Source organism: Bos javanicus, chromosome 7, assembly GCF_032452875.1.
Source record: "Bos javanicus breed banteng chromosome 7, ARS-OSU_banteng_1.0, whole genome shotgun sequence".
NCBI lineage: Eukaryota > Metazoa > Chordata > Mammalia > Artiodactyla > Bovidae > Bos > Bos javanicus.
This window is the reverse complement of record NC_083874.1, coordinates 15733526-15757929: the sequence shown is the minus strand read 5'-3', so window position 1 is coordinate 15757929 and position 24404 is coordinate 15733526. Positions and strand designations below refer to the sequence as shown.

Sequence of the window (24404 nt, the reverse complement as noted above, 5' to 3'; positions counted from 1 at the left end):
GTACAGCACCACACGCTGAGAAGGGGATTCTGGGACATCATGAAGCCCACATGAGACAGATACAGAAAGATGAAGGTCATTCAGTTCAGTTCAGTTCAGTCGCTCAGTCGTGTCTAACTCTTTGCGACCCCATGAATTGCAGCACGCCAGGCCTCCCTGTCCATCACCAACTCCCAGAGTTCACTCAGACTCATGTCCATCGAGTCAGTGATGCCATCCAGCCATCTCATCCTCTGTCGTCCCCTTCTCCTCCTGCTCCCAATCCCTCCCAGCATCAGTCTTTTCCAATGAGTCAACGCTTCACATGAGGTGGCCCAAGTACTGGAGTTTCAGCTTTAGCATCAGTCCTTCCAAAGAACACCCACGGCTGATCTCCTTTAGAATGGACTGGTTGGATCTCCTTGCAGTCCAAGGGACTCTCTCAGTGCCAAATCCAGACCAATTTATATAATAAACTATTCAAACACTGAACTTTAAATACTTAAGTACTGAAAATCCATTCACTTAACTACATTTATGCAAAGATGTCATCTTTTGAATGACAAACTGCAATAAATTAGCAGTGACAGCTTAGATTCTAAATCCTTTCTCCTTATAATCCAATTATTAGATTCTAATCACTATCACTTGTTTTGTGTATGTGTTACTTTCTGCAGTACAACAAAGTGAATCAGTTATTTTTATTTATTTTTTTCTGAACTCCCCCGCACCATAAGCTCTTCCCCTGCCCCCAGTAACTACATCACAAGGTTTATTATGCCAATGTGTTTGTGTTCACTTCTTTTTCTTTTTTTATGTTTTAAACTTTATTTTGTATTGCCGATTAACAATATTGTAATAGTTTAAGGTGCACAGCAAAGGAACTAAGCCATACATATACATGTATCCATTCTCCCCCAAACTCCCTCCCATCCAGGTTCCCACATAACACTGAGCAGGGTTCCCTGGGCTGTACATACAGTAAGTCTTTGTTCTCATCACTATGATCTGTTTTGTGTGTGAATGTTTCTTTCTGCTGTAAAACAAAATGAATCAGTTTTTTTAAATTTATTGGAGTACAGTTGGTATACAAATTTGTGTTACTTTCTGCTGTACAGCAAATCAGTTACACATGTACACATATCCACTCTTTTTTAGGTTCTTCTCCCATATAGGTCATCATTATAACCTGATGATCTGTTTTAAATGCAAATCTAATCACGTACTTCAACTAGGCAGGCCTTCATTTTTGTCTTCAGCAGATATTTATCCTGTTGCCCTGTCCTAATCATTAACACTACCCTCTTTATTCCCCAGTGTGTTCCAGCTTGGAGAGAAAATTCTTTGGTCACCCTATTTGCAAAGAATCTACTATGTGCAAAGCGATGATCCAGAAAAAAACTAAACAGATTCACTGCCTCTGTTTGATTTAATCCTCATGAGAGGAAAGAGTTAATAAGTAGAGCAAAGAATTTATAACTTGTCATATAGAAGTAGAGAGAGAGTGCATGTATTAGAGTTAGTTTCAGCATGTGTGTCTATTCATTTTTAAATGTTTTAGTGTGTGTTCGTGTACTTGGGCTGCCTGAAGGAGCGGGGGATTGTCTGTGAGGGAGGCTCTTAGGCATTGGAAAAGTTCCTCCAGGTGCACTTTCTTGGAACTTTATTAATGTGTATCAGTCAAAGTTCTCTAGAGAAACGGAACCAATAAGACATAAAGTCTACAGAAGAGAAGAGGTATTTAGGAAACTACCCACATGGTTATAACAGTGAGAAATCCCATAATCTGCTATTTGCAACCTGGAGAAGCAGAAAAGTCAGGGTTGGGACTTCCCTGGTGGTCCAGTGGTTAAGAATCTGCCTCAAAATGCAGGGGATGTAGATTGAACCCCTAGTCGGGGAACTAAGACCCCACATGTTGCAAAGCAAATAAGCCCCTGAACCACAACTAGAGAGTCTGTGTGCCACAACGAAAGATCCTGCATCCCGCAACTAAGACTAAAACCTGACACAGACCATTAACTAAATAAGTAAATATCTTTTAAAAGTCAGTGGTAAACTTCAATCCAAGTCCGAAGGCCTGAGAACCAGGAGCTCTGAGTCCAAGGGAAGGAAAAGATGGACATTCCCACTCAGGAAGAGAGAGTGGATTCACCTTCCTTCACCATTTTTTCCATGTGGCCCTCAGCAGACTGAATAACACCCACCTACACTGGAGAGTGGGTCACTTCACTTAGTCTATGGAATCAAATGCTGATCTGTTCCAGAAACATCCTCAGGAACACACCCAGAAATAATAATGAGCCAGCTATCTGGGCTGGTCAGCCTGTGGATAGGCGTCCATCCTGCCCCTGTCACCTGAACCCAGATGCTGGCATCCAAAATAAAGCAAACTTTCCCTTCCACCAGCTGTGCCTCTTTATTGACTTTTGAGCAGTGAGCAGTTACAATTTAATGTATAAAATAAGCTACAAGAATGTATTGTGCCAACAGGGACTATGACCAATACTTTAATAGAGTATAACTTTAAAAATTATGAATCACTCTACTGTATTATCTGCAAGTTATACAATATTATTCATCAGCTATACTTCAAAATGGCTTCCCCGGTGGCTCAGATGGTAAAGAATCTGCCAGCAATGCAGGAGACTTGGGTTTGATCCCTGGATTGGGAAGATCCCCTGGAGAAGGAAATGGCAACCCACTCCAGTGTTCTTGCCTGGAGAATTCCCCATGAATACAGGAGTCTGGCAGGCTATAGTCCATGGGGTCGCAGAGAGTCAGACACGACTGAGAGACTAAGAAAAAGCACATATTTCAATTTAAAAAATCTAAAAAAAGAAAGAACCCAAATACTCAAAATGAATCCATAGAAAAAGAAATCACATCCGGTTTACCGACGCAGAGAATGCATGGGAGGAGAAATTGGAGAAAGGTTGCTGAAAGGTACAAATTCTTAGCTTTAAAAAAAGATGCAGAAGGGGTAATGAGTAACATGATGACTGCAGTTAATGTTGCCGTTCACTACAGTGCTGAAGAAATATGTTCAGAGAGTAAATCCTAAGACTCTCATCACACCAAAAAAAAAAACCATTTTGAGATGATGAACGTTAAATGAAGAGCTTCCCTGGTGGTTCAGATGGTAAAGAATCTGCCTGCAATGTGGGAGACTGGGGTTTGATCCCTGGGTCGGAAAGATTCCCCTGGAGGAGGGCATGGCTACCCACTCCAGTATTACGTTAACTAAAATCACTGTGGTAATCATTTCATGATGTAGATGTCACATACACTTCAAACATATATAGCAGCAGCAATTTTAAACATTACCTGGAAAAATAGAACTCTTCCATCAAAAGAAAACTGTATATAGTACTGTATGTCAATGATATCTCATGAAATTAGAGAAAAATTGTTAAGAAAACTGTATATAGTCCTTTATGTCAATGACTTCCCATGAAATTAGAAAAAAATTGTTAAAAAAGGTAAAAATTAAAAGTGCAAAAGAGTATAAGTGAAAGAGGACAAACCACAAGTCTTTTTTCCTTTAGAATTATTTTATTAAATCATAAATGTACAACTGCTTCATATAATAATTCTACATGCTAAAATTTAAGGAATAATGTTATTAATATGTTTCATTACAACATACTTCTGACTAATAGCTTTTCAAAAACTGAGAAAAATCTGCAAAAGATTTTTTTAAATGTAACATTTTACAAAGATACGTTAACAATTTACAAACATTTAACAAAATGTTTAATGTTAAACAAAATTTAACATTATCAAAGAAGTGATGCTTCTACACTCTGACAAAGATCACTAGAAAAAAACAATTAAGCTAAGAAACTGCCTCAAAGGCATTTTCCATACAGTTTTTCCTCTGCAGGAAGGCAATGTTCTTAAATAATTTAATTCATTCACAAATGGCTGTCTGCACTTGCTCTGGTGTCTTCTGCCATATCACTGCATGTTTACTCATAACCTGAAGCTGCCCAGTTACCTCTGGGCTCTCATCCTCCGCTAGACAGTGAAGCCCAGGGCAAACAAGAAGCAGCTCAGTTTCAGCTTTGCCCTCCCAACCCCCACATCCCCCACTGCCTCCTGGACCAGAGTTTCCTTCACTGTATTGAGCCCTCAAGTTCCTGCTACCTAAGTTTCCATTCCTCAACTGTAATTAAATTGCTGCTGATAATTTCCAAAGTCATTGTTAATTCCACTTCTACAATTTCCTCCTCCATTGTTGCCATGACCACCTCTGCAGCCCCAATCATGGTTGCCAGATATGGGACTTTCACCACCAGACAGACCCTCTGTCTCTCCCTTTTCCAGCCCCATGATAAGCACCCCTAAATCTAGGACCATTTCCATATGTATCAGATCCTTCCCAGAAGTTACTTTCTCATCCTGATGCTAGTCCCAAATCGCTACCACCACCAGGATAAACCCCCAAACCAAAGCAGCCTCCTCCTCCACTTCTAGAACCCTGGACTTGCTGCATTTCCCATGTCAACAAAGCCTTTGCAACTTTTACATGATGACCATTGATGGTACGGTTTTTCGGCAACACAGTCTTGTCCACAGAATCAAGGTCATCAAAAGTCACAAATCCAAAGCCTCTTTTCTTGCCAGACTGCCTATCAGTAATGATCTCAATGGCACCATTTTTCCATATTTCTCAAAGTAATCTCTAAGATGATGTTCCTTAGTATCTTGTTGAATACCAACAGTTTCTTCAGTGTCCAAAGGACACCCCGCTGTCCAGATGCTGCTCTTGGGACACATGTTTGGGTTTAAGCACTCTGCCATCAATGGAATGGGGTCCGGTGGACATTTCACCCACCTCAGTCATGGAAGAAAAGGTGACAAAACCACACTGTCTTCATCTTTGGCTGGAAGGATCCCTCAGGACCACACAGGCTCTAAGTTCTCCCCACTGCTGGTAACAGTTCCTCAGACATTCTTCTGCGGTTTCAAAGTTCAAAACACCAATAAAGAGTTTATTAATTTGTTCAGCTTCTCTCTTTTGCCTCTTCAAAGCAATTGATTTCTCGGTTTTCTCCATCGGACTGGGTTGCTTCAATCAGATTTCCTATAGCTGAGGGAGATGAGAGAGATCTCAGAGATGGATACAGACTGGACATGTCCCAGCCCTGTGGTAAGAACCTGTGTTGCCCCAGGAAAATACCTCTAGGAGCACTTCCACGGTGATCTGGCAATGCTGCCATGGCCTCTCAGCTCCTGCTGCCCTTGAATCAATCCTGAGTACTTTTCCATCTTCCTGCAAAACATTATTTGAACAGAGTGAGCTTTCCAGACCCAGTCATCAAATATTGCATTTTCTCTTTTAGTTTTCCAATTGTGAACTGTATGTGTATTATCATCTCTTCATTTTATGTTAATTCTCTCACTAAGTTGGATACCCAATGAAGGGAAGAGTAATGTGGACTTTAGTGATTTACCCTGGCATATATACTTACTCACTTTGCCTTTAGAAGGGGCTCAAGATATATTTTGTTGAAAAAAGTATTCGAACTCCAAATATACTTTCTAAAGTTTTCTCAGAAAGTCACTCAAGTTCAGTTATACAGTCTTATCACCTCTTTGGTGGGTGACTGCAGTCAACCGTCGTCACTATGGTTTCACATCCTTTCTCTCTTAATCCATTTAAGACTTTAATCATAAAAATCTACTTAAAATGTAAACCTAATCAGTGCACACTTTCTTTTAAAATCCATCATTTCTGTTTCAGAGGGTGTTTTAGAGGAAGAAAATAAAAATATCTTAATCCTGTTGCCCTGCCATAATTACTAACACCACCCCTTTCAACACCCTATATTCCTTAGTTTGGAACGAAAATCACTTGATCCTCATGTTTACAGAGCACCTATTACATGCCAAGTTGTGGACTAAGATCCATAATTAAGAATTTCACTGAACAAAGTCATCACCCCAATTCATTCGAATCCTGATAAAAGTTTTTTTTAAAAAAAAACTCTAATCCTTGGTTCATCCAAAGCAATTACTTTACACAACAAAGAACCACCACAACATTATCTAAAAAGCTACAAAGTTACAAAATCCAAAACAGAAAATAAATAGTCCTGACTCTACAATAAAAGCCAAAAAAGCAATGTACACATTGCTAAGGTAACCTGCAGAGCAATGAATAGCACACAACTGCCCTAAGTTGGGGTGGTTCTGTGATGACCCAGCAGAGCTGGCTGGAAACTTACCAATTTCAGAGAAAGGGAGGGTGTGTGTATGTGTGTTTATGTGTGTGTGTGTGTGTGTGTGTACTTACCAATTTCAGAGAAAGGAAGGGAGGGAGGGTGTGTGTGTGTGTGTGTGTGTGTGTGTGTGGCACATAGCACGGGGTACTTGACCCCAGAGGTCAGAAGAGGACCCAAACACGGGTGCATGGCCAGGCTAACAGGGATGGCATCACTGCTGGACTCTGCCAGCCGACAGGTTAGGGCAGGACCAGGCCACCGGATCGGCCCAGGTCGTCTGGGACATGGAAAAACGTGCTCCCAGGCTGGGGCTGTCCGTCTGTCTGAAGCCCCCTGCTCATCCCTGCTGGCTTTGCCAGCTACGTGACTCCCAGGAACTATAGAAACTTGGAAGTTTTCCAGCGAGAACACTAGAGGGCACCTTTACAAGCACAACCCCAAACCAGCAACACCCCTGCAGCCAGAGCTCTGCTGCTCGGGGACACGTGTCAACTGCTGCCCTCACCTTCGGCAGGAGCTGGAGCTGGAGCCGCTCCAGTGGCGGGGGCGGCGGGGGCAGCGGGGTCGCCGGCGCTCGGGGGACCTGCCCCAAGGGGAACGCGATCTGCTCCTCCTCACCCTGCGCCAAGTGGGGGAAGGTGGCAGCATTCTCCGGAGAGAGCTCAGTCGCCTGGGGGGTGGCTGGGGCCAGGGGGCCAGCACGGCTGTGGCCATGATCTGCTGGCCGTCGATTTGTCCTCCGTCCATGTGCTTGAGCGCCTTCGCAGCCTCTTCCGGATTCTCGAACTCCACGTAGGCGTGGCCTTGAGACGGATGCGCGCGCATCCTGTCTCTGCGCAGGTCGATCTTTCGAACTCTTCCAAAGGTGGAGAATATCTCCCGGATGTGCTCCCTGGTCACCTTCCGCGTGAGCCTCGCTACGTGCACTTTGGTGGGCTTAGGGGCGGGGCTGCGCCGTCTCCTTTCCTTCTAGTCTTGTCCGGGTGGTTTGGGTTTGGAACCGGACCGCCGCCTGTGGTCTCGGGGGCGCCAAGGCCTCGGAGAGCCGGGGGAGCTGCTGGAACTGGAGCTGCGGGACCCACTGGAGCATCCCGAGCGGCCGGATGCTGAGGGCGAGCTGGAGCCTGAGCGGGACCGAGCCCCGGAGCTGCTGCTACCGCCCGAGGCCCTGCGCCGCTTCCGAGCTTTATCCCTGCCGCGGTCCTTCTCGCCGGACTGCTGGGTGGCGCCTGTATTTTTACAGGGATCCGCGGACTGCTCGCCAGAGCGCTCTTTGCGTGGGATGGGAGACGGAGTCATCTCGCCTCCGCGCTTCTCAGCCTCAGGAGAGAAAGGGGTTAATAGATTAAAGGCTGTTTCCTACAGTGTGAAGTACAATAGAATGTTGTGATCATCAATAAGGCCATCACAGCGACGAAGAAAGAGGAGATATGGAGGAAGAGAAGTAAGAAGAAAGAAAAAATGACAGTTATTGATGAAGATTTTGGGGAAGGGCAACCCTGTAGCTCAGACGGTAAAGAATCTGTCTGCAATGCAGGAGACCCGGGTTCGATCCCTTGGTCGGGAAGATCCTCTGGAGAAGGGAATGGCAATCCACTCCAGTATTCTTGCCTAGAGAATCCCATGGACAGAGGAGCCTGGCGGGCCACAGTCCATGGGGTCGCAAAGAGTCGAACACGACTGAGCGACCAGCCATAGCCATTTAACTTGATGATACATACGGATCAGAGAGCTGAATTTTTTAAAAAACATTTTATTGTTTACTAAATATTCCCGGAAATACAAGAGCCAATGATGTACTAGCTTATTTTATCCCAACATCAAAGCAGGTTCCAGGTTTTTTAGACAGGTGTACAAATTGAGCTTCCCTGGAGGCTCAAACGGTAAAGAGTCTGCCTGCAGTGCAGTAGACATCGCCTGCGTGCTCAGTCGCTTCAGTGGTGTCCAACTCTTTGCAACCCTATGGACTGTAGCCCGCCGGGCTCCTCTGTCCATGAAATTTTCCGGGCAAGACTACTGGAGTGGATTGCCATGCCCCACTCCAGGGGATCTTCTGGACCTAGGGATTGAACTGGTGTGTCTTACACCTCCTGCATTGGCACGCGGGTTCTCTACCACTAGCAACACCTGGGAAGCAGCAGACATTAAACAAAGAATTATAGGAACATCAGAATACACAAAGGTAATGGATTAATTTGGAAGAGAAATGAGATAAAGTTAGACATAGCTTCAGAGGATATCTCAGGTAGAGAAATCAAACTGAGAAAAAAGTAAAGTAGGACACTGTAAAATAACTTTTAAAAGTCACCTTGACCTTGCTTCGAGTGATATAGGCAAGTCACAATCATAATCCTTAACCCAAGTCCTTGCACCTCCCCTCCTTGTCACCAGGGCCCATGGATGTCCAGTTTCTACTCTCTTCCTTGCAGCTCAGGGCCACCACAGGGGAAAATAAACCACAAAGGGCAGACTCTGTGCTGATGTATCAGATAGATGGCCTGGAACATTCTCTCTTCTTCCAGCTTACCAATGGGACAGTCTAGTCTTTGTAGCTCAGCTAGTTCAGAAAGCAATCTGATTTCCTTTCATGGGAGCACTGCCTCCTCAACCCACATTATAAGCACTATTAACAGGAAGAGAAAGAAATCTGAAACCCAGTATGGCAGAATCTGGGGCAGTATGGACCCATTCTTGCTATGGGGTCATCCTAGGCCTCTGCCTATAGGAAGGACCCTCCCGTCAAGTCTCAGAAAGCTTCTGCACCCCACCAGGGACAAGCTAGACCAGTGGTTCTCAGAGAACACCCTTAGACTGTGAGCAGGAGGACCAGTGGTTCTCAGAGTGTGTCCTTAGAGCAGCAGCAATACCTGAGGACTTACTAGAAATGGAGAGTCTCAGGCCTTGCTCCCAGATGTGATGAATCAGAAACTCTTGGGTGGAGCAGCAATCAGAGAGCTGAATTTAAAAAGAAAGAAAGAAAAATAAAAGCCAAGAAAAATAAACTTGTGAGTAAAACATTTTTCAGAGAGAACTATTTAAACAGATCCCAGGCAAATACTACCTCTACTTCATAGTGATTTAAAAAAAATTTTTTTTTGGCTAATTATCCCAAGAAAGCTTCATACACAAACCTATACAAAACCTTGAATATTTCTTAATACTAACACAAAAGAAATAACTTTCAGTAACAGAACATTTTAAGAGCTACTATTGGCTCAATTTAAAAGATTGTACAAAAGGCAAAAGTATATAGATGGACATCAATATGGATTCCAAACTCACCAGAAGAGACTGACTTGAAAATCTGGTCAACGCAGGCTCCCCCAGTTCTAAGAGCTGTCCACTGACCACTCCTGAGATGCAGACAGCCGGTGCCTCAATGGAAAGACTTCTGCCTCTGCCTCTCCTTTTATGGGGGAAGAAGGTGGACGACCCAATCAGTGGACAACCCAATCAGTGGACGACCCAATCAGTGGACAACCCAATCTAGAGGGCAGGCCCTCTCAGATCCAAGTTTTGGAGACATTCCTGAATCTGCACCCACAAACACAAGAATCTGAGGCTGTTGACACAGATACTATTGTAGATGAAAAAACTCAGAGTTCAGACAAATACTACTTCTTCTTCATAGTGATCTTGTTTTTTTTTTTTTTTTTTAAATCTGGCTAATTATCCCAAGAAAGCTTCATACACAAACCTATATAATACCTTGAATATTTCTCAATACTAACACCAAAGAAATAACTTTCAGTAAGGTAACTTTTCATTTTAAAAGCTACTGTTGGCTAAAACAAAGAGATTTTAGAAAAGGCAAATGTAGATGTATACTGCTTAGCCATCAGTATCAATTCCATGCTCACCAGTTAAGGCCAGCTTGGAAATCTGGTCTATGCAGGTTCCCCCAATTTCAAGAGCTGTCCTCTGACCACTCTTGAGATGCAGTCAGCCTGTGGCTCACTGGAAAGTCCACTAACTTCTGTCTCTGATTTTCCTTTAATAGGGGAAGAGAGTGGACAATCCAATCAGGGGATAACCCAATCTCCAGAGAACACACTTTCAGATCCAAGGCATTGAAGAGATTCCTAAATCTATGCACACAAACACAAGAATTTGAGGTGACTGACACCATCAGATACTATTGTAGATGAAAAAAACTTAACACATTTTTTGCCTGGTTAGGTATTTGCAGACCCTACCAACATTGTAATGTTTTCTTTCCCTCAGCTGGGATACATTCTACAAAAATAAGAGTGAAAGTTTCTTTCTGCACTTCATAGTAGCTTTAGAAGGACCAGGATTCCAGGTCTGGTTTAGAACTCACAACCTGCCTCAGCAACAGTGTAGATCTTTGTTTCCCTAAGAGAACACTGTGCCTGGAATTTCTTTACTATACCTTGTAACAAACACCAATCTACCTAATGCATCAGAGTAGATGCAGAGAGTTATTTTGTGAATCCATCAGAGTATTTTAGAACATTACCTTACTGTGGGGGCTTACCAGGTGGCACAGTAGTAAAGAATCCACCTGTCAGTGCAGGAGACACAAAACTTGAGGGTTCCATCCCTGGGTTGGGAAGATCCCCTGGAGAAAGAAATGGCAACCTAATCCAGTATTCTTGCTAGAAAATTCCATGGACAGAGGAGCCTGGCAGACTACAGTCCATGGGATCTGAAAGAGTTGAACATGACTGAGTGTGTGGTGCGTGCACGCGCGCACACACACACACACACACACATGCACATTCTGAACTTACTGACTGGATATGCAGGGAAAGGACAGAACCAGAGATAACTCTGGTTTCCAGCTCAAGTGGCTGATCAGATGAAGTGCCTTTTAAATGAAAGAGGAAGTCAGGAGAGGTGGCAAGTACAATCTTAAGCAATGGGCGTGGGGGTGGGAGTTAGGGCCCAGCCCCTCCACAGAGTTGAGAATTTGGGGATAACTCCACAGTCGGCATCCATGGTTCCACAACTGCACATTCAAACAACCGTTACTGAGTCCAAACTCAATTTGCTGGCCACGAAACAGGCCGGTTAATGGAGAAACTAGGTGCTGCAGCAAGGAGCACAACTTTATTTGGAAAACTGATGACCGAGAAGACAGAGGACTAATGTCTCAAAATAACCATCTTATCTGGGTCTGAATGCCAAGTTCTTTTATAGAACAGAGACAGGGGGAGGTGAGGAAGCAAAGTAAAATGGCCTTTAATCTTGCAAGTATCTTCTGGTATAGTCTTAGTGGGGAGATGTGTTAACTTCTTCCTTCCTGCCATCCACAGGGGGACAGGGTCCTGAACTAAGGTGCTTTGGGTCGATACTCAGGCAGAGGGGTGGAGGCAGGGTAAACAGTATCTTTTTAGTGAACGAAAAGGATACAGCTATAGAACCTTTGCTTCCCATTGGTTTTGTATAGGGTCCTTTTAGTAAACAAAAGCAACCAGAAGCAAAGTTAAGGGTTTAAGTAAAAGAAATAGATCCAACATGGAGTCCGTTCTTCCCTGTAACACAAACACAGGTTGTGGAGTACTGTGGTATGAATTTATTTTTTAAAAATAGGCTTATAAGAGGACCCATACAGTTCAAACTTGCACTGTTCAACGGTCAACTGTAGAGACTACTTAAGATTCTATATCAGTTCTATTTTGGGTAGAGTGTTAGTGAAAGTTGCAGAAAACTGGTAGTAGGTATCTTGACTATAGCCAGAATATGTGAGACTAGAACCAAATGGAAATGTAGGGTTTAAGATGTGATGCCACCAAAATAAAAGAGTGAAGAGAAAGAAGGAGAGTAGTATGCCTTTATGTTTAAGAGAAGAGAAAGGACTCAAGGGGTAAAGGAGTTTCACAAGGGAGTGAATTAAGAGCGGCAGATATTATTGAAATGGAAGCTGAGGACTGAGAAAACAGCATTTCCTCTGTCCTCGGAGTTTTCCAGGCAAGAATACTGGATCGGTTTGCCATTTCGTCCCCCAGGGGATCGTCCCAACCCAGGGATTGAACCGCTGTCTCTTGTGTCTCCTACATTGGCAAAAGGATTCTTTACCACTGTGCCCGCTGGGAAAGCCCTTTTGAGTTTATAGAACCACCAGAAGAACTGCACCCCAGCCCTGCAAGGTATTTTCCCCCAGAGGACACTGACTCTCAGGTCTCCAAAGCCCACTGCACTGTTGCATCAGGCCGGCTGCTTCAGGATGGCTGGGGGAAGGAAGGACAGTGAATTCCAAAAGCATTTGCTCGCTGCCACATTTCATTTCCTGTGCAGTGAGTTCCTTCATCAGAAGCAGCGTGTGGGGGACACCAGGACGATAGATAAGACATCTAGGAACATTGCCTGCGGGGAAGGGGAATCTGTGTCCAGGGTGAATGTCTGTCCCAAAAGAAGGAAGAACCAACCCCTTCAATAACCAGATTTGTCCAAATTACCCCTGACACTCAGGGCTGATCATCCCAGGGATTGGTCCGATCCCGAGGACCCTGCCTTGGCTCTCATTATGAATGAAAAATGCCCACCTCACCTTCCTTTGCTACTTTACTCAATGTAATTTGTTGAAAAATCTGTCTCTTCCCCACTAAATGAGCCTGTCAGCCTTACTGAAGTTCACCTGACCAGATGTTGGAGGAAGTTTGTGTTTCTTTGTTGTTGTTGTTCTTTACCAGGGCTCTAGGCTTTATTTCAATGCTATTTACTCCAGTACCACACTGATTAATTACTTTGGTGTAACCCTTTCGGGTATTTTGGGATCAGGAGGTTTCATACCTTCAACCTTGATTTGCTCTTTCAGGATTCTTTTGGTTATGCAGGGTGCCTGAGCTTTCAAAACAAATGGTGGGATACATGTTTCTATTTCCACAAAAATGTTATCGGAAGTTTAATAAAGATTGCATTAAGTCTGTAGATGACTTAGTGTAGTATTGACATTCTCATGTATTAAGTCTTCCAATCAATAAAATGGTATGTCTTCCTATTTATATCTCCTTGAATTTATTTCAGCAATACTTTATAGTTTGGGGAATAAAATCTTTTGCCTCACTGCTTATGTTTATTCCTAATAATTTATTCCTTTTTGAATGATTTGTGCTTACGGTATATAAAAATAATAATTTTGTGTGTTTTTTTTTAGGTATTTTTTTTAATTTTATGCTTTTGTTTTTATTTGCTTTGCCATGCATGTGGGATCTTAGTTCCCAGACCAGGGACCAGAGTTCGAACCCAGGCCACCTGCTTTGGGAGCTCGGAGTCTTGGCCACTTGACCAGCAGGGAGGCCCCTTGTGTGATGATTTTTTATCCTGCAACTTTGCTGAGTTTATTTTTTGGGTCTAACTGTGTGCCTGTGTGTTGCCATGTGTTTGTGCTGTGTCTGAGTGTAATCTAAGCGTTTCTACATGTGACACCATTTCACTATCAACAGGGGTCATTTTCCTTCCTCCTTTGTAATGTAACTGTCTTTTCATAACTTTTTCTTGCTTCTTTGTTTAGCAGGGACTTCCTATGCTAAGTTGACTAGAAGTGGCAAAAGCAGGCATCCCTCCCTGGTTCTTAATCTTATAGAAAATATTTCCAGGCTTTCTTTATCAACTAAGATGACAGATGCAGGTTTTTGATGTATGGCCTCTATTCTATTGAAATTTCCTTTTATTCTTCTGCTGGCTGAGTGTCTTTGTTATGAAGGAGTGTCATAATATTATTAGCTATTACAATGATTGGTTTTCATACACTGGACCATCCTTTTAGGTCCCAGGAATAAATCTCATTTGTCTGTTGTTCAGAATCCATTTAATGTGTTGCTACATCCAGTTTGCTAGTATGTGTTAAAGATATTTCTACCAGTATTCACGAGTATATGCATCTAATTGCGTTCTCTTTTTGTATTGTCCGTTTCTGGCTTTGGTAAAAGGGTAATACTGACCTCATGGAATGAGTTAGAGTTCTCTCCTCTTCAGTTTTTTGGGGAAGCATTTTAGAATCAGTATTGTTAAGTCATTTTTTATGTTTGGTAGAAATCAACAGTGAAACCATGTGGTACAGGCTGTGCTTTATAAGACTTTTTGGATTATTGATTCCATAGTCTTACAGGTTATAGGTCTATTCAGATTTTCTACTTCTTCTTGATTCAGTTTTGGGAGCAGCTTTTCCAGAAATTTGTCCATTTTGTCTGGGTTATCTAATCTGTTGACGTACAGCTGTACATAGTATTTTCTTCAAATCCTTTTTTTCCCTATAAATTCAGCAGTAATGCCCACAAATCCATTTATTATTTTGAGTAACTGAATCTTCTCTCCTTTTTCACAGTCATTGTATTTTTGTGGATCTTTGCAAAGAACAAACTGTTGATTTTCCTTCTTATTTTTCTCTCCTCTCTTTTATTCTGCTGTCCATACAATCTGTATCATTTCATGCTCTGTGATAGATGAGAATTTAGGTTTCATTATATTTCCTAACACTTCGTGGTATAAAATTAGGTTGTTAATAAGATAGATTTCAAATTGTATTTGAGATCAAGGAAGTGGCTTTCTTAATTATATATGCCAAGATCAGTAATTGATGAATAAATTTACTTTCTTACTAAAGCATCAGTTGAAATTATTATGAAGAGTCCTAAGATGATTTCACACCAGCTTGTTTCTAACCCTGCCATGTCCCAGCTTGTCTAACCCTGGTAACAAAACCACCATGAGCTCCGTGCAGGGACGTCAATCATGGACACAGGAGGGCAGAGCCCTCAGTGTCGGGATGGGCTCGTCTCCCCCACACCTCCCTCTCTGTTTCCAAGCCCTGAAGCCTGAGAGTCACAGACTATGATGCAATCACAGAGGGAAGGGGAAAAACATGTTTATGGTCATTGCTTCTCACCAGGACTGAGGGAGGCAGGTGCAGAGCCCCAGGACAGGAGCCTCCCCAGAGCTCCTCCATGGGACTGACATGAAGCAGTAAAAAGAAGGGGAAGGCAGGCTGCTCGCGTCACGGGGACACCAAGCGTGAGGTCTCAGCACTGTGACCCCCTTATACACACCTGCCCTCTGATTCTACCTGTGCCCTGGTCTGGCACACCAGCCTGGCACACACCCTGCAGTTCTCACAGGCTGAGAGACAGAGCAGCAGTGGCCTGTGCTGCGCTGGCGTGAGGAGAAGTTTTCCCTTCTGAGAGCAGAGCCTACAGACCTGCTCCCGAGCCAGCTTCTTCCCAGCTCAGCTTAGACGTGGGGTTTTGTCTCCCTGTTGTGCAGACCCTGCCATGTCCTTTCTGATTTGTCTTTTCCTCCTCCTGCATTTCTTATACACCGTATGTGAGCTGTATTATGGACATTGTTTGCGATTCCAGAAGCCAAGAGTCTGTAGAGATGGGGACCTAGTGATGGGGTGGATTTTTTCCTCTTTATGAGTTGTACCAGGATCCAGACACATTTCGGATCTCTTTTGTGGGCAGCCAAAAACAACAGGCGAACAACAGGTAAGTAAGTTCTTGTTTACACGTGCACATGGGTGTGTGTGTGTGTCCATTTAATCCCACAGAGAAGATGCTAAGGTGTGCACAGAAATTGCAGAATTGTAGGCTGACATACCCTTACTGGTGCTTTCCCCATGCCACTGGTGGTAAAGAATCCACCTGCCAAAGCAGGCGATCCAAGAGACGAGTGTTTGATCCCTGGGTTGGGAAGATCCTTTGGAATGGGAAATGGCAATCCACTCCAGTATTCTTGTCTGGAGAATTCCATGGACAGAGGAGCCTGGTGGCTACAGTCTATGGAGATGCAGAGTCAGATATGACTGAGCAACTAGGATCAGATTCTCATTGTGATCTTCTTTATCTCTTTTTTACCTTAATTTTTTTCTCCCCACTCCCTTCAAGACAGAGGAGAGAGTTAGACAACTTCTGTGTCAGCTCCATGAGCCTATTCTCGATGATCATTCCCCAGAGGTCTCAAAACTAGTGAACCTGCTGGGACTCCAGCTCCTGCTGTTGTCAGATCCTCCGACTGAGGCACACCATCCCTCGAGTCACTGATCCCCTGGTCTGAGGTCACACTTAGGAGAAAGTGGCACAGTCTGGCTGCTTACTTCTGACAGGGACATTGCTGAAGTGTGCACCCCTGGAGACCCTAAGTTCCTTAAATCCACAACCCTTAAACATTATGACCCACTGGACATCAGTCATCATTTAACCTTACAATGAATGAGATATTCAGCCCATTATTCTGAAGGCCAAACAAGAAAAGGGGATAACATTTCAGACCAGGTTAATGCCCTTCACTTTTTATCCATTGCACTAATTTCTCCAGGAAAAAAATGAAAACACTGCCTTAAAATCTGGACTTTATCCAACTGTGAAGCAAGCATGTCTCTGGTTTCATTCCAGTAATGATGCCTAACAAGGGATTTCCTTCAAACCGCCTGTGTGCTGTTCATGCTTTGTTTGTTGACGGAATCGCTAGTGCCTCTGATACATTTAACATGTCTAGGCTTCCCTCATAGCTCAGTTGGTAAAGAATCCGCATGCAATGCAGGAGACCCCAGTTCAATTCCTGGGTTGGGAAGATCCCCTGGAGAAGGGATTGGCTACCCACCCCAGTATTCTTGGGCTTTCCTTGTGGCTCAACTGGCAAAGAATCTGCCCGCAATGCGGGAGACCTGGGTTTGATACCTACGTTGGGAAGATTCCCCTGGAGAAGGGAAAGGCTACCCACTCCAGTATTCTGGCCTGGAGAATTCCAGGGTCTCAAAGAGTCTGAGTGACTTTCATTTTCACTTTGCATGTCCTTGGAAGAGTAAAGGGATGTGTAGGAACTCCACACTTTGTTTTCGTGAGTTGTTTCCATCAGTACTAACTCCTTCTGGAATTTTAAATCTATAGTCATTTTGGCAGGTGCTCTTGCGCTGGAGGGCTATGACCTCTGGGGTTAGAATTTCAGTCTTTCCAGAGTTTTATCTGTGTGAGGACGTTTGTGTGTCCAATCTTTGTCCGTTCCAGCTGTCTCATTTCATGCTTTGTTTCCTCTTGGTTTCCTTCCATAACTTTAAAAGTAACCCATGGAATATTTTATGGAAATTATTTCAGGCACAAACATTGTCTAGTTTGGTGAAAGCTATGGATCACTTGCCTTCTACCAGAGTTAGGGTGTCAGAAAGTGACTATCAGGGGATGAAGTAGACCCTCTGATCTCAGGCCCCGTGAGGGGAAAGAGGGAACCTCTTTTCTCCTTGAGGCCAGTGTTGAGGGTAAGGCGGTGGGAGTGTTATTAACATCAAAGGCTGGAGGTCAAACTTTGTTCCCTTCCTCCTGTACTGGACGCCAGAGAAATTTCTGGCCATCTCCATTTGGGACAGAAGAGCTGAAGGCATATGTGATTGTCAAAGTTATTCCTAAAAGTCTCTGGGTTAGTCCATGATTGTATATGGTCAACTTCATTCTGTAAACAGACTTTCATACCTAACAGTGTATCATGGATGTAATTTAAGTAAATGTATATCTACATGATTATTATTGAATGTCTACAGAAGTCATGTCATATAGATATGGCAACACTTTAGTCATTGTGTTATATGACAATAGACATGCGATAACTAATCCTTCTTAACAAGCTTGGGCATTTCTCTTATTGAGGTAATTGTAAAACAGCTGGGTCAAAACACAGGCACATTCATACAGCTCTTGGTGTGTGTGGTGTGTGGTCAAGGACCTGCCGGGAAACTAGCACTTTACAAGCCAGCCAGCAGAGGGCAGGGTCATCCTTTTTCTGTTTTATGGGTGATTAGTAGCTCAGTCCTGTCCCACTCTTTGTGACCCCTTGGACTGTAGCCCGCCAGGCTCCTCTGTACATGGGATTCTCCAGGCAAGAATACTGAAGTGAGTTGCAATGCCCTCCTCCAGGAGGTCTTCCCAACCCAGGGATGGAACCCTTTTCCCACATTTTTACCAACTGAATATTCTATTTTGAACTTGGCTTCCTCAGTGACTCAGTGGTAAAGAGTCAGCCTGTAATGCAGGAGACTTGGAGACGTGGGTTCATTCCTGAGTCAAGAAGACCCCTTGGAGAAGGAAATGGCATCCCACTCCAGTATTCTCACCTGGAGATTTCCATGGCCAGAGGAACCTGGCAGGGTCCAGTCCATGGGGTTGCAAAGAGTCAGACAACTGAGCGTGTGTTCTGCATCACATGAGAGGCACAAATATAAAGCCATTTTAAAATTATTTTAAGGCCATTATTTTAACGTGCACATCTTTACTAATTAGAGTCACAGTATTGTTACCTATTGTTTTAGGACATTCTACCTATTTGTAAAGGTGTTTGTATGATCATAGCCTTTATCTTTAATGATACTTCTACAGAGTATTATTCTGTTACTAATTTATTTATTTATTTTTATGAAAACTATTTTTGTGCTATGCTGGATCTTCATCGCGGTATGTGGGCTTTCTTAGCTCCTAGACCAGGGATTGAACCCATGTTCCCTGAATTGGAAAGTGAATAATTCCATGATTTGCATAACAATTACCTGAGTCCACTGTGGGATGTTTGACCATCATTTATCCTCAGTCTGTTTTGCCATTTAATCCTGTGTTGATGTGGAGAATTCAAAAAGTATGAATTCCTCAGACTTTGCAGTTAACTTTTTTTTTATTTTTCCACTTTTGCTTTACTTTTCATCTAACTCCAGAATTTATCGGTATCCATCTATACTAAATTTTAAAAAATAAATGCAATGCTTCATGGAGATATAATTCACACAAAAAATTCAGCCTTATATAGTGTACAGTTCAGTGATTTTAGCACACTCACAGAGCTGTGCAACCCTCACTCCTATCTAATTTTAGAATATTTGTGTCACCCGAAAATGCAATTTCATGGTCATCATTAATTTCTTTCCATTTTCATCTGCTGTCAACACACATTGATAATCTACTGTCTCTTTAGATTTTCCAATTCTGGAAGTTTCATATAAACAGGATTATGTAAACCGTGACCTTTCGTGAGTGGCTTCTATTCACTGTTGAAAGTGGGATTGAATTGTTGTCTATTTCATTCCCTTATGATCTGCTAGTATTTGCTTAATACTTAATGCTTCCATGAAGTAGGATGTTAAGTAGTGAGTTTTTCATACATGTGCTTTATCAAGTTGAGGGAATCCCCTCTATTCCCAGTTTGCTGAGGTTTTGTTAGGAATGGATGTTAGGTTATTTGCTCTACATTGTTTGCAGTTATATGACTCTCTAAAATTGAAGTATAGTGATTTACAATATTGTGTTATTTTCAGGTGTTGCACTGTGGATAGTGTGGGCATTTTAACAATATTAACTCTTCCGGTCAAGATTATGGGAAATCTTTCCATTTCTCTACATCATCTTTGGTTTCCACAACCAGTGTTTTATAGTTTTCAGCATTCAGGTCTTTCATCTCTTTTCTTAAGTTTATTCCAACTATTTTTGTGTGTGTGTGATTTTATTTAATTTTTATTTTTTTAAATTTATTTCTAATTGAAGAATAATTGCTTTACAATATTGTGTTGGTTTCTGCCATACATCAACACGAGTCAGCCATAGGTACACATGTCCCCTCCCTCTTGAACCTCCCTCCAACCTCCCATCCCATCTTAACATCCCTCTAGGCAATGCACCCCACTCCAGTACTCTTACCTGGAAAATCCCATGGATGGAGGAGCCTGGTAGGCTGCAGTCCATGGGGTCGCAAAGAGTCGGACACGACTGAGCGACTTCCCTTTCACTTTTCGTTTTCATGCATTGGAGAAGGAAATGGCAACCCACTCCAGTATTCTTGCCTGGAGAATCCCAGGGATGGGGGAGCCTGGTGGGCTGCCGTCTATGGGGTCACACAGAGTCGGACACGACTGAAGCGACTTAGCAGCAGCAGCAGCAGGTTGTCACAGAGCACTCGTTTGAGCTCCCTGAGTGATAGAGCAAATTCTCACTGGCTATCTATGTATATGTTTCCCTGCTACTCTCTTTGTTCGTTCCACTCACTCCTTCCCCTGCTGTGTCTGCAAGTCTCTTCATGTCTGCATCTCCATTGCTGCCCTGCAAATGAATTCATCAGCACCATCTTTCTAGATTCCATGTAAATGCGATGTATTTTTTTTTACTTTGTCTTTCTGATACTTCATTATTAGCGTAAACAAATGCAACAGATTTGTGCATATTAATATTGTATCTTGCACTCTTGCTGAATTCATCGATTAGTTCTAAGGATTTATGCGTGGAGGATTTATGGCTCTGCATAGTGTATCATGTCATCTCCAAATAGACAGTTTTACCTCTTCCCTTACAATTTGGATACATTTTAGCTCTCTAAAGGATAAACGGATAAGCAATGAAGCAAGATTCAGTCATTAAAAGAAAAGAATTATTGGTATACATACAAGCTTTAAAAACATTATGCTAAGTGAAAGAAACCAGACACAAAAGGGGAAATATTATACAATTTCCTCCATAAAAAATGTCAGGAACAGGCAGATCTATAGACAGAATGTAGATTAATGACTGGCAGGGATCATGTTTAGGGAGAAATGGGGAGTGACTGTTTAACTCCCACGGGTTTCTTGCGATGATGAAAATATTCTGGCATTAGAGAGTGCTGATGATTGCACAACATTCCATATGTCCTAAAACCCACTAAATTGTCCCCTTTGAAATGGTGAGTCATATGTTACATGAATTGTACCTCAAAAATGAAAGCGTTCACTATATCCTACAACAAAATGACAAACGCTCCTGTGGTTCAAGGATTAAAAGCCTAAATCAACAATTCCATTAATGCTTTATGAGTTGTAGATTTTAATTTTCTCCTATAGTGAGCATGTTTCACCTATTGTCGTCAGACAGTCATCAGTTCACTCAGTCACTCAGTTGTGTCCGACTCTGCAACTCCACGGACTGCAGCACACTAGGCTTCCCCATCCTTCACTATTTCCTGGAGCTTGTTGAAACTCATGTCCATCAGGTTGGTGATGCCACGCAAGCATCTCATCCTCTGTCATCCCCTTCTCCTCCTGCCTTCAATCTTTCCCAGCATCGGGGTCTTTTCCAATGAGTCAGTTCTTCACATTAGGTGGCCAAAGAATTGGGAGTTTCATTTTCAGCATCAGCCCTTCCAATGAATATTCAGGACTGATTTCCTTTAGGAATGAGTGGTTTGATCTCCTTGCAGTCCAAGGGACTCTCAAAGTCTTCTCCAGCACCACAGTTCAAAAGCATCAAAGATGACAAACACTACTTTCGGAAATGGACTGCATTTTGAATGGCAACTTGACCAATTAGCTTAGAATTCAGCCTCTTGTCTAGCCAGGTCCCATGTGTTGTGTGTGTCAGTCGCTCAGTCGTGTCCCACTCTTGCAACCCCATGGACTGTAGCCCACCAGGCTCTTCTGTCCATGGGATTCTCCAGACAAGAATACTGAAGTGGGTTGCCATTCCCTTCTCCAAGGGATCTTCCCTACCCAGGGATCGAACCCTGGTCTCCTGCATTGTATACAGATTCTTTACCGTCTGAGCCACCATGGAATCCAGTCAGACAGTCATATTCTTGATCAAAAACATCCAACTGCAGGATGAGAAAAAAAAAAAAATTCCATGTTGTACCTTTTTGAGAATACACGTATTTCCTTCCAGAAGCCACAAGCAAACTTTATGGGTCAGGTTTACCAAAACTTATAACAAAGGCAGGGCTTTGAACAGTGTCTGGACTGTATTCAATTCCTTCTCTCCTTGTTTTCAGGATGAAAGGAGAAGTTCATGTCACTAGAGTCCAAGAGATGATAAACACCCAAACAAAACTCAGCTTCTACCAACAAGAAAGCTTGAGTTTAGGGAAGTGGAGAAGTGCTTGCTTTGTAAGTATAGCCCTTCCATCTCTAATTTGAATACACTTTACATTTCCCAATCTTTCTTCTCCTCTAGCTTCACCCATTCCTGTATAAAATTCAATTTAGAAACAGTGCTGGGGAGCACACGTCCTTGGAAGAGAAAAGAAGTCATGTGGTGCAGTATGATATCCTGAATGCTGTGAGTTTTCCAGGTGGTCTTTGATTAAAGTGGGAGAGTTTGGCTCCAATAGTCTATATGGTCAAGGCTTGGTGATCAAGGAAAAGATGATAGAATGGCCTATTGGATTTAAAGAGGTATGAGATCTTTTCAAGATGAGATGTACACATTGTAAAACTATCAGAGAGTCCTCATATGAGATTATGTGTGCACCCATTAAGTCAGCACTAAACTCATCCTTTGATTGCAAAACTTGATTTTACACTACGTAGCCTACAGGTGTTCTGAGCCAATGTCCAGCAGGAGCAGATTTGTATAGGTGATTATTATTTCTTCTTCCAGTTTTATTGAGATAGAAATGGCATACAGCACCATATTTTAAGGGGTACAGCATAATGACTTGTTATAGACATCATGAAATAGTTACCTCCATAAGGTTAGTGAACATCCATTATCTAATGTAGATACATAATCAAAGAAAAAGAACTTTTTTCCTTGTGATGAGAACATTTAGGATTTACTCTTTTAACAACTTTCATGTATAACAGCGTTAATTTTTTTGTTGTGTTGTACAGTACATCCCTAGGACTTAGTTTTCTTATAACTGGAAGTTTGTATCTTTTAACAGTCTTCATCCAATTGCACCCCTCAACCTGCTGCTGGTAACCACAAATCTGAACTCTCTTACGAGTTTGTTTTTGAATATTTGACTTATCATGTTACTTTCCCTTTTTTAGTTCTTGTTACATAACATCATGATTCTATACATTTGAAAATGGTCACCACTATAGTTTGGATATATCACCATACAAAGATATTACAGAGCTGTTGACTATATTCCTCAGACTGTACACCTCATACCCAGGACATTTATTTTGCAACTGGAAGTTTGTACATTCTAATCTTCCCCACCTGTTTCTGTTTTCCCCCCAGCTTCTTCCCCTCTGGCAACCACCTTTTTGTTTCCTGTATCTGTGAGTCTGGTTTTTTTGTTTTGATGGGTCATTTATCCGTTAAACATACATGTGAAATCATGCAGTTGTTGTCTTTCTCTGAGTCATTACATTTAACATAATACCTCCTAGGTCCCCATGCTGCCACAAATGGTAAGATTTCATTCTTTATTATGACAGAATAATATTCCAGTGTGTGTGTAGCCAGAGCTACAGCTTAGGATTCAGAAAAATTCTACAAGGCAGGCCAATGTGCTGCTTTACTTGTGCTTTTTGTCTGAGAGACACATTTCCAACCACGCAGGTATAAAAACATAATGATAACTTCATCACTTTCCCCTTTCTTCTTAAAAAGGAGACCGAGGGCATAGGCAGAGTCATTGTGCACCAGCTTCTCAATTCATGCCTTTATTCATTATTGGATCTACACATTTTATTGTGGCAAATATATATAAATTTTACTATTTTAATCAGTCTTATGTGTAGAAGTCAGTGCTATAAGTACATTTCAATGGTTGTGCAATCATTTCCACTATCCATGTACAGAAATTTATCATTATTAAATTCTATAGACATTAAAAAGTAACTCCCCTATACTCTTTCCCGGAAGTCCCTTGTGAGCATTCTTCCACCTCCTTTGTCTGTGAACTTGTTTATTCCTCAGCATACAGTGCTTGTTCTCTGGGGTCTGACTTATTTCACTTCCCATAACACTTTCAAGATTAATCCACTTTGCAGCATGTTAAGACAATTTCATTATTTTTCAAGGTTGAATAGTGCTCATTGCATATAGATAGTACCTTTTATCACTTCATTTGTCTTTAGTGGACATTTGTGCTGCTTCCCTCCTTTAGGTTATCATAACATTGATAAGAGTAATGTACAAATATCTACTTAAGGCACTGCCTTCATATCCTTTGGGTATATATCAATATTTAGAAGGGGGATATCTTTTTCTTATAGTGATGTTATGTGTAATTTTTTGAGACACTGACATACTGCTTTTCACTTCAGCTATACCATTTTATACTCCTTCCAGTAATGTATGAAGATTCCAATTATTTAACATCCTTAGTGACAGTTGTTATTTTAACTATATTTTGTAAAATAGCTATCCTAGGGGTATAAAGTGGTTATCTCATGATTTAGTTTGCATTTTGTAACACATATTGGTTTTGAGCATATTTTCATGTATTTAATACACATTTGTATATCTTCTTTGGAGACATGTCTACACACGTCCTTTGTTC

At 42.2% G+C, this 24404-nt stretch overlaps 2 pseudogenes; both read right to left on the bottom strand.

Moving 5' to 3' along the window:
• Positions 1-3461: 3461 nt before the first annotated feature.
• On the bottom strand, positions 3462-5041 carry LOC133250725 (heterogeneous nuclear ribonucleoproteins A2/B1-like; annotated as a pseudogene).
• Positions 5042-5166: 125 nt separating this feature from the next.
• On the bottom strand, positions 5167-7508 carry LOC133250723 (RNA-binding protein with serine-rich domain 1-like; annotated as a pseudogene).
• Between the last annotated feature and the right edge of the window lie 16896 nt (positions 7509-24404).